This window comes from Bidens hawaiensis, unplaced genomic scaffold, assembly GCF_021521415.1.
Source record: "Bidens hawaiensis isolate Kalapana, Puna unplaced genomic scaffold, B.hawaiensis_p1.1 tig00004733_1, whole genome shotgun sequence".
NCBI lineage: Eukaryota > Viridiplantae > Streptophyta > Magnoliopsida > Asterales > Asteraceae > Bidens > Bidens hawaiensis.
This window is the reverse complement of record NW_027491292.1, coordinates 1,691,675-1,704,100: the sequence shown is the minus strand read 5'-3', so window position 1 is coordinate 1,704,100 and position 12,426 is coordinate 1,691,675.

Here is a 12,426-nt window from a genome sequence, read left to right as displayed (position 1 = left end):
TATATATACATACACGTATATGTATGTATATACGTATATGTATATATATATACATATATGTATACATATACGTGTATGTATATACATACATATACGTGTATGTATATACATACATATATACGTATACATACATATATACGTATATGTATACATATACGTATATGTATACATATACGTATACATATATACATATACGTATACATATATACATACATGTATGTATATACATACATGTATACATATACATACATGTATACATATATGTATATATACATATATATGTATGTATATACACGTATATATACATATACGTGTATGTATATACATACATATACGTGTATGTATATACATACATATATGTATACATATACGTATACATATATACATATACGTATACATATATACATATACGTATACATATATACATACATGTATACATATACATACATGTATATACATATATGTATATATACATGTGTATATACATATATGTATGTATATACATACATATATGTATATATACATACATGTATATACATACATATATGTATATATACATACATGTATATACATATATGTATATATAACATATATATGTATGTATATATACATATATGTATGTATATACATACATATATGTATATACATACATGTATATGTATGTATATATATACATACATATATGTATGTATATATGTATGTATATACATATACGTATGTATATATATGTATATACATACATACATATATGTATATATGTACATACATATATACATACATATATGTATGTATATATATACATATATATACATACGTATATGTATATATTTACACATATATGTATGTATATACATACATATATATGTATATATATACATACATATATATATGTATGTATATATATATATATAGGCTAAGTATAAAATGAAAACTCTAGAAACCCATTCTCAACCATATGTTTTTAATTAATGTTTAAATCTTGTATATATATGTATGTATGTATATATATATATATACATACATATATATGCACGTCTCGGTCACCGAGGGTAATATGCACGACGAAATGTCCTGTGGCGCTGAGCTCCAACTCGAAACAAAGCGTGATGGTTTGTTGTATTACCTTAATCGTTTGTAGGTTTCCAATCGTGACGATCTTCGTACTTTCATCATGGACGAAGCTCATAAGTCGCGATACTCCATTCATCCCGGTGCGGATAAGATGTATTTCGACTTACGGTCCACATTTTGGTGGCCCGGTATGAAGAAAGACATTGCATTGTACGTCGCAAAGTGCCTTACTTGCGCTAAAGTTAAGGCCGAGCATCAGTGACCATCTGGTTTACTTGTGCAATCGCACATCCTGATTTGGAAATGGGAAGATGTAACCATGGATTTCGTGTTTAAACTCCCAACCACTCGAAACCGTCACGACAGAATTTGGGTTGTTGTTGACCATTTGACTAAGTCCGCGCACTTTATTCCGATCAATGAAAAGTTCTCGGTTGATCAACTCGCTCAAATCTATGTTCGACGTATCGTGTGTCGTCATGGTGTACCCTTGCGTATTATTTCCAATCGTGATAGTCGTTTTACTTCTCACTTTTGGTCATCCTTGCAAACCGCGTTGGGAACTCGTTTGGACCTTAGCACCGCCTATCACCCTCAAACCGATGGGCAATCCGAGTGAACGATTCAAACGCTTGAGGATATGCTTAGGTCTTGTGTTTTGGATTTTGGTGGAAACTGGGACTCTCACCTTCATTTGATCGAGTTTTCCTATAACAATAGTTTCCACACAAGCATCGGTATGGCTCCATTCGAAGCACTCTATGGTCGTAAGTGTCGTTCTCCGATTTGTTGGAATGAGATTGGTGAAACCCAAATCACCGATCCCGAACTTGTCCAAGAGACCAACAATCGAATTGCGCAAATTCGACAAAATCTATTAGCCGCTCGTAGTCGCCAAAAGAGCTACGTCGATAATCGTCGACGACCTCTCGAGTTTGATGTTGGTGATCGTGTCCTTCTCAAGGTATCTCCTTGGAAAGGTGTTGTTCGTTTCGGTAAGAAAGGTAAACTATCTCCTCGATATGTTAGACCTTTCAAAATTCTCGATCGTGTTGGTAGCGTGGCCTATACCCTTGAACTTCAGCAAGAACTCGCGAATGTCCATCCGACGTTTCATGTGTCGAATCTTAAGATATGCTTAACCGAGGAAAATCTCCACATACCACTTGACGAAGTGTGCATCGATGAATCTATGCACTTTGTTGAGAAGCCGGTGGAAATCATGGACCGCATGGAGAAACAGACCAAACGTAGCCGCATACCTTTTGTAAAAGTTCGTTGGGAATTTAAACGAGGCACTGAATTTACTTGGGAGCGGGAATATCAAATGCGAACTAAGTATCCTCATCTGTTTGATACGGATTCTTTAAACTAATTTCGGGACGAAATTTTCAAAAGTAAAGAATGCTGTGATATTCGTCAATTTTCGGTTCGTTTTTGTATTTGTAAACCCGACCCGATGGGTCGTTTCGACGTATTAAAATGTTTTGATAAAGTGATTCTCGACATTTAATATTCATTACTCATTGTTCGTTATTATTCAAGCGTTTATAAATTTTTGAGCCTTAAAGTAATCGAGCCGTACGCGTAAATAATCCAAAATCGAGAACTATATAATTAATTATAAAGTTTAGGGTTAAAAATATAAACTTGAAAACTTTATTTAACATAAAAGATATTTATACTATCATTTAAAAGTTCTTTAAACTTCAGGGACTAATAGTGTAACATTTTAATTCAAATTATATTAAAATAACAAAACCTTACCTAGCCCCTCCCGTTCCCCCTGTCCCGTATTTCCGGCGGGCCTCCGACCACCGGAATCCGGCGCCGGAGGTGGCCGCCACCCCTTAAAACTTTGTTTTTAAATCAAAAAAATTATATAAAAGTTAGTAATCGTTAATATAGCATCCTAACGAACTAATTAATTGCGTATTAACGCCGCGGATTGCCCCGAAATCCTCGCCGGAAATCCGGATAATCAAATCAACGAATTAATGTGAAGACGCTCCTCCACCTAGTATAAATAGACGCCTAAACTCATAAACAACTCGCTCATTCTCTCCAATCCCCCTCTAATACACAGATTTCTCTGTAATTTGGAGCTTCTTTATTTTATTTTCAATCAACTGGGTTCCGACCAAAACAAAACATATTAAGGTAATTGTTATATGCTTGATAATGTCGTTACACCAATAAACAAAACCCCTAAACTAATTGAAACGAACATGGAACAGATTCCTCAATTGAATAATTAGGGTTCATGTTCTTATGATGAAGAAGATGAATCTTAAATACTACATTTATATATATTTTCTTATACCTAAAATGAATTGATCTTGTAGTCCAACTGGTTAAGGCTGTGATGTTGTAAACACCAGACCCGGGTTCGAAACCCGGGTCAAGTGTCCTTTCTCTTCTTTTTGGTAACTGCATATATTATTATTAATATTATTGGAAACCTTTAGAAATTAATACTATATATATATATAATTAAAACCAGAACATTAACGAATGATTCACCTGGACCAGTTGGTAACACTCCGAGCTGCTAATGTCAAGACCCGGGTTCGAAACCCCGGGTCAGAACGTTTTTTTTTATATATAATTTATTAGTTTAATTATTATCTTTTAATTTACTTTAAATCATTTAAAAATCATAATAAATTTATAAAAACCTTTTTAAATTAAATAAAAATTTTCTAAATTAAATATAAAATATAACTCACCATTTCACACTTAGAAACCAAGTTTTTCATTCTCGTAAGCCGTAACTAAAAATCGTATATTAATTGCGACGTAAACTTTAATATATCAAAAATTTTCGTTAAAACAAAATTTATATTTTTTCAACTTGTAAACATTAGTTCAAGTATTTCAAATGTACAAACTTCATATCCCCGCCGTTAAAATACTTAAATAATGTTAATAACCGATTTTCCGTTAAGACTTAAATAATAATATTATAATCAAAGAATAGAAAATAATATAAAATGTTCATTACAAGTTTTACAATAAATACAATCCCGTAAGGTTATCGATTGAGTCTTGTTTCTATCTATTTTAGTTGGTATTGATCACACGCTTCGGCTTTCGTGACGTATTCAGTTATTGCATTCTTCAACGCTTACAAGCCTCTTTTATTACCTTAATCATAAGTTGAGTTTTCACAACCCCTTTTTAAATGTTTTAATGTTTTGGGGTGACATATGTATCCATTATGAAATTCAAGTATTATTACTTCGATTACTTACAAACTACAATTCAATCATGAACTTGTGTGCTTATTTGTTTAATTGTTACATACGTAGAATTCAAGTGGTTGCCTCATTAAGTATGATCATACGCCCCCTTTGCACTCAGGTCCATTTGTATCGAGTGGAAAAGGGACCTCATTATTCAAGTATGTTGGTAGCCCCAACTGGAATGGACATTCGTTTGTTCTTTACACTCAGGTCCATTGCATCGAGTGTAAAGAACCCTTATGTGCTTTTCACAAGTTTTCATGGAATTGTATGGTTTTTACGTAGTATTTAAACTGTGGAAATCTCACCAGCTATATTTATAGCTGGCCATATTTTATACATATGTTACAGGTACTGATGTGTTGTAAAACACACGTATTTTCCGCACCTTTTATTTACGTAATATATTATATTTTATATGTTTTTAACTCGTTTTAGATAGGTTTTACATTAGTTTAATAACCTTGTAGGTTTTGGGTGAAAGAAAGAAGAAAACCGGGACTTTTCGAGCATTCTACGAGCCTTTTACGCATACAAGTTCAAGACAAAGCTCAAGGCCCGACCCGTATGCATCATGGAGGCCCAAGACCATATTATATTATATTATATTATATAAAAAAAATAAAAACCCTAAGCTGCTACAGTTGCTGCGATCGGCCAGAAGGGAAAGGAAGAAAAAAAGGTTTTTCAAGCTAGGGTTTGGAGGTGTTGGCTGCTAGGGAAGGAAGAGGAAGGCAAGGACAAGTCTCGGGATTGTTCACCATCGGTTTTGGCAGCAAGGAACAGCCCCAATTCATCTATATATCCTTTCATTCATTACTTTGTTCATCAAACTTTATTTTCTTGATCAATTGTTAATTTGTTTTGCAATTGTGTTAGAGATTGAAGTGTTTATGATTGTTATTGATCGTTTAATGATTCTTATGATGATTGGTATGGGTTTAATGATGTTCTTAATTAGTATTAATGGCTGTCCAAAGATGATTATTGGCTAAACTTGTTAGTTCTACCAGGAGTGATGATTCTTGTTAGTGTTTGATGAGCTTGTTGGATTGTTTGATTGATAGACTTGAATTGCTATTGTAAAGTTTGATTTAGACATGAAATAGGTTGTGTTTAGTGGCTGGAAATTTTGGTGATTCATTGCATAAACCCCGTGTGTTGATTGATTAGTTTTGTATTGATTGATCGGTACATTGTTTGATTCTAGACTTTGTGTTTAGGGTTTGTTTGCGGTTGGTACAACCGTAGGGTTTTGTTGCGTGATTATTTGGATTAAGTACAGCGGTTAGACACCTTCTTTGAGACCGAGAGGTGATAAGAAGTTAGGGTTGTCTCATTACCTTTGCATGCTAGAATAAGGATTGCGCGAGAGCGAGTACGTTTCTTGTCAGGTTTAGGTGTTTGAGCGACTAGTTGATCTATTTTGGTTTAAGTTGAATTGTTCCTCTATCCTTGGTTGTGTAGTATTCATTGCCATTAGGGTCGAGTGTTGGTGAGACCGAGAGGTGATCCTTCATTAGAACACGTTAGCAATTGTTTCCCGGTTTGGTAGTTTTAGGCGATTTTGAGTAGTTTAGGCTTGTTGAGTGAGACCGAGAGGTGATCCAGTGAGCCCGAGCGATCCTTAGTCTTGCCATCTTTAGGAACCGGTGTCTTGAAGTCATCCAATCCATTAGCTTGTTAGGCCTACAATTTGATTCAGACCTAGGTAGACGTTTTTCTCCATCCGAAGTCAACTCAGTTAGTTTTCCGTTAAGTTTTCTATTTTTGGTAAGTTTTGTCAGTCAGTCTAGTTAGTTCAGTTAAGTAATTAAAAATCAAAAAATCAATTAAATATTATTCTAAGGTAGGTCTTGTCTAGGGTTAGTATTCGTTAGCGTCTTACGTGTCCACGTGTTCGATACTCGGACTTCCTAGGTCTATACTACTTGCGATCGGTACACTTGCCGGTTGTGTGTGGTTTTAGGATTTTCATTTTAATATTAAAGCTTAGTTGTGAGGGTCATTATTATAGGGTTATTAGACACACATCAGGTACCGTGATTAGAGGATGAACTAGAAGACACTTAGAATACCTAGGTTATTTAATAAACGAGACAATTGTTTTGATTATTGTTTATCGTTGAATTAAACTAGTACTGTTTACTTGATTGAACTTGTGTACTTGGCTATTTAATGAATTAATGTTATTATGGTCACTTAATAGTGCCACGTGTGTTTAAGCAATCTTTACGTCACACTCTGGCGTTTCCGCTTCAGCCGGGGTGTTACAATTGCCAACCCACATTTTCACACAAAACCTACATATCTGTAGTAGTTCCTACACAAACAACTATCATATCAACATCCCTACATAATATGAACTTTATCTACATAACCACAACAAAATACCATACACATATACAAATCACTAAATTTATTTCATGTAGACTACATAAATTACACAACATCGTTTACACCTACACGTTATATTTGTTTTATAAATCATGATTTGTGAAAGTATATAAAGATTTGTTAATATGCTCAGTCATTTGTAAATATGTATTATTTTAAAAGTGTAGGTAATTTGTATTCTGTGTAGTACTATGTAAGTTCATAATGCAATTTATGTAGGCAATCTATATTAATAAATTGAGATTATGGTTTTACAAAGAATGGAGGATTTTAATGGAAAGATATCGGGAACGTAATTTGTGGAGTATGTTAGGAGAAAAATGGAATATGAATACTAAATGTTTATATTTGTTACCATGATTAACTTCTATACACAAAGACCAACATACCATTTTTCTCTATATTAGTACATATTTTTTTCCAGATTATTACAAAATTGTCGTTATTAATTAGACAATTGATTACACATAATCAATGGCCCAGATCTATTTCTCATGCTTTCCGTAGTAAAATGACTTCTTTCCTGAACCATCCATTATATATATATATATATATTAAAAAAATACATAAATTTTAAATTGAACTAGCTATTGAGGCAGAAAAATAAAGTTCTAATGTGGAATGGTTGATTTTGTTTCATTTGATTGTGCAGTTGTCGAAGGGCTTGTAGAATATATAGGATTTGAATTATGGTGGGTGGCTTTTGGCGTCACAACTACTTTTGGTCTTGGTAAGCACTAGGATTGTTCATGGGTCGGTTTTGGGCTTAAACCGAACTGAAATCCGAGCATTTGAAAACCATTCGATTTTTATTATTTCAGTTTCCGTTTTGGTTTCGGTTCAATTTTGATTTTTCCAGTTTTAACATTCGTGCTTGAGAATTTTGGACCAAATTTATTTACCCGAAACATGCAGATAAAGGTTAGGTTTATATTGCAATTGATTTTTTTAACACACTAATTATTTGCTGAACAAAATTTAAGGATGAGACAGTGTTTTCAGTCAATTCGGCCTTATCCATTCCGTTTAGGGTTGTACAATGGTAACCATGTTTGACTCACAACATAATTAGGTGTTTATCTTAAAATTTATGTTATTCTCCATGTTATACAAAAATTGTTATTTTGTCTTTAATATAAGTAATTTTCTTATTTTCTTATTTGATTGTTAATTAGGTTAACGATCTATTTTTTTTCTATGCAGACTGGTTCGATGTGTTAGGAGTTGTTTTTTTACAAGACTTTTTGTTTGATATTCTAGCTCCGAGTTTAGTTGGGATCACGTTTTGATGAATTTTCATTTCTTCTTTTTATATTGGTCAATTCAAGATTGGCATCATCCTATAGCTTATGGCTTATTGTTTATTGGTCATTTTTATGACTTTGCATTGTAAGTTATAAACGGAACCAATTGCATATCATTTACATTAACTGGTTAGGTTCAAGCTGAAATGGGTTGGGAAGGGCCAAGTCAAGCTAATCATGTTAAGTGGTACAAGTATGTTTAGTTGATCATTTTGAATGTCTAGCCAGTGTAGGTCACGTGGATGGTAATCGTTTTTAATTAAAAAAAACATAATTATTTATCTATATCTATATGTCTAAAATGGTAATTATCACTTTTCCGGCTAGACGCCCGTTATATTAAATGCATCCAAGTCTCCGGCAGTGTCTTCACTTTGCATTCCAGCCATCCTTTCACCTCCTTCCCATTATATTAAATGCAAATGCAATTGAGATGCCGTTTAAGCGTTCCAGACAATCCAATTCAAGCCATCGGTTACAAACTTACAATCATTCCCGTTCACATACAAGCTTTAGTTATGATTATTGCAGGTTTTAAATTTCAAGCAGGGCTCAACTCTTTGCTTATTTAGGTATCTGTATCTCAAACTCTTTTATTATTTTGAATCCAAGTTTTATGTTGTAAATTCCTTCAATTGGTTGTTATTATGTTTAACATAACTTCAAACAGAGTTTAACATCTTTATCGAGTTCTATATGTTTAACATCACAAACAGAGTTTCTTTTTGGGTTCATTTTTCTTTACTTAGTGTTTCACAACCTAGATTTAGTTTTAATAACTTCATGGTAGTTTGTATTTATGTGATTGCAGACGCAGAAGTTGCGGTTCGTGGGGAATATGTATTTATGTATTTAGTATGTCCTGCAATAAATCAAGGGAAGTTTTAAATTACCAGGCTTTTACAAATTCAAGGGGAATATACACGGTGGCTGAAACGATGCCTGAGAGTGAAAGGTGGGATGCCTGTTTAGCAAGGCCCATAACAGTTTCCATGAACACTACACTCATCTTGGAGACGGGTCTTCAGGTGTCAACTTTACTTACAATCATGTATCAGGTTACTTGCATGCCGTCAAATTATTTGTGTATTGGCCCGTTAGTAGCCCGATCTACTGTGGTTGAGTCTTGAATGTATGTATGCATGTTTATGAGTTTATACTAATAAAATGGTACAAGTTGGTTTGAATTAAGGTTATAAAATGGATGTGGGTAGATTAATGGTGTCAATAGTTTGCTGTTTGGAAGGGCTGCTGATGATGGAAAATATTATAATAGCTAATTTTTATATTTTATAAACTACTTCTATAGCTAAAGGTTATGTGATAAACGGGTTACAAGTCATCACAACACATGTATAACCCGTTGGAGGTAATACATAAAAGTGTTGCAATGCTAGGGTATGAGAACTTTCAAGCATTACATACATTACGACTCTGTTTATACTACCTAATACATTGCTTGAATTATTAACATTTGAAGTGCTTCTAATTATTTGTTGATTTGCTGCAACAAAACATGCTGCAAGAACTAGCTGTTGTTTTTAAACCTTTTGTGAGAGATAAATTGTCACCAAGAAGTAAATGGTTTATGTTTCAAAGAGAAGTATGGACTTAATTTTTAAATTTATGTTGCTATGCAGCTAATTAGAGGAGTTTCAATCACAGTTGGTGACATACTTGTGGATTTGTATAGCCTTAATAAACAAGAGCCAAGTATAGCTTCATTTTGGCAACAACAGCATGAGGTACTCATCATTTTTCCATTCAAGTGAAAATCTTTCAATTAAAGACTCAGATCATGCTTGATTATTTTTATTTTTTATTCAGGGATCTGATCTTTATACTTCTGACTTTTGTGAAGGATCCCCATTTGTTGAGGTCTCTATTATACTTCCTTAGTTCCTTTCTCACATTTATATAATTTTTAATTGTTAGTCTCGTTGGCTCAATTGGAACTACACAACTTCATTGGAATCACTAACATAAGTACATGAACAGTGTTTAACTATTTTTCTGCTTTTAACAAAATGAACGTGTTTGCATTTGTTTATGTTCTTTCGTTAACAGTGCCAACGAACTGTTTTGAGTTAAGATTTACAGAAATAAACAAACCAAAAGAACTCGAAAGGAGCATGTTCCTGTTCGTTTGTTTAACTTTAATTGAACAAAGAATTGTGCATAAACAATTTAACAAACGGTGTAATTTTACAAATTTAACAAACGCGGGATATGTTGGGTTTAAGGGACGTTCTTTACTAAGCCGTACGTTGTGCATAAAAAATAGCAAAACTCTTAATTTTTATTTTAATTAAATTTTGTTTAATGGTACAATATGGCACGGATCAGATGACCTTTTCTTAAAAATGGCCCGATCTGACCCAAACCAAATTGACCATTATTAAAAAGTGGCCCGCTTTGACCTGAATGCTTGGTTTGTATGTTTCTTATATAAAGGTACTTACGAACTTTCCCCCGAATGTGTTGTTCGTTTAAAATCATAAAAGCTACTGTTAGCGTATTGTGGTATTACTCATAGATATTCTATGCTTGCAGGGAATTTCCTAGCAAGACAACTTGACGAGGACAGTAACGCCCTCGGGACCTTAGCTTTGAGGTACTTTTTTGTGTTTCACCATTCATATTCTCCAATAAAAAAGACCGTGTGTATAATAATATTGGATGCGCTTGCAACTTCTTAACTTAAGGATAATTCTGCCATTTTCCTTTGCATTCGATATGGTATTTTTGAATCTGCATATTACTATAATGATCTTATTTTTGTTTTAAACGATGGATTTATGAGGTTGTTTGCATTAAAAATACCCTTAAGTTCAGTTTCACACATTTCTTTTAAGTTAGTTTTTTTAATTAATTTAAGGGAAATTAAGTAATATAACTACTTACCCGCATATTTTATTTGAAGTTAAAGAGCAGATTATTAGTTTGTCTTATTTGGATTAAAGTGTTTGTGTCATAAACTGGTTTTAACTCTACATATCAACCTTCAAGGTTATGGAATATGAAATGTCAGAATATCATGCTCTGAAATTTGGAATCAATTGATTAGTTTTCATAATAGCAGTTCATTCAGATTCAGTAGTTGACAAGAAGCTAGACGGATAGGTTGTTAGTTTATTGTAGTTGCTGGTTGTTTGTATGCATCGTGTGATGTAATGGTTCTTTGTATTGTAACGAATCTGAAATGATATTATTTTTGTTATGAAAATGGTTTATAACTTATACTGATTAAATACAGATCGACTATATAGATTGCTCAAAGGCTTGACGCAATTAGAGGTGCACAAACTGGGTATTTTCAGGAATAGGGACCAGGTTGGAACCAGTTCCGAGTATGGTCAACAAAAGTCAAAAGCAGGTCGGGTAGGAACCATTCCGAATATAGTCGGGAATTTCACCAGGTTTTTCAGGTTTTTTTGGGTTTTGGCTAGGTCGAATCGGGTTTTCACCGGTATTTTCGGTTCCGGATCCGGGTATGGCTCCGAGGAGAAATCTATTACCTGGTCGTACTAGCGGTTTGGATACCGGTAGGAACCAGTTCCAGGTCGGGTCCGAAACTGGGAATTTTGTGCATCTCTAGACACAATACCACATGGTCAGTATTTTGATCCTTGATACATTAAACATATTACTTGAACATAATTATTTTTAATAATTGGGCCAATGTTGGATGTTGAAAAGAATATGAAAGGTTAACATAGTAAAAAACAAAAAGTGTTTAAATAATAGCTTGTAAACAATAGTTGGACCTATCGGATAATCAAGCCTGAAACCAAAGTGAATGAAATAAACAGTTTGTAGCGACTGAATATGGTGGACCAAATTGATGACAATGGCAAGTAAAATTATAACATTTCCATATTGTTATGATTCCATAACGTAGAAACTTGAATGTTGCTATTAACTATTAAGTCGTGGTTTCACAAGTTCCTTCCATAGAAGGTCTATATATTGAATTATTGATGTTAAGTATCACTTATTTTACATATTTACATTACATAGACTCCCCACACTGACGGTCCTGCTATTTAATTTCTAAAATATTATATGAATAAGTCAACTAACAGAAATTCTATATAATGATTGATAAAATAACATAAATGACTATTGTCTGGCAATTTGTTCATACTAAACCTATATGAATAAATTTTATAGTTTTCCTTGTTTTGAACTTGTTTACTTTTGTCATAATGTTTCACTTCAAGTTTAGAGATTATATATTCAAATAAATTCGTTTAGCTTCAATTGTATTCGTTTTTGTCTCTATATGACAACGCTTTAGACGTTTAATGTATGTAGAGAAAACTCCTGTCGTAGCACGCAAGTAATGTTGGCATCATAACCAACCAAATTCCTGTTACCTCCTTCTGCAACGCGCGAGCACTCTTACT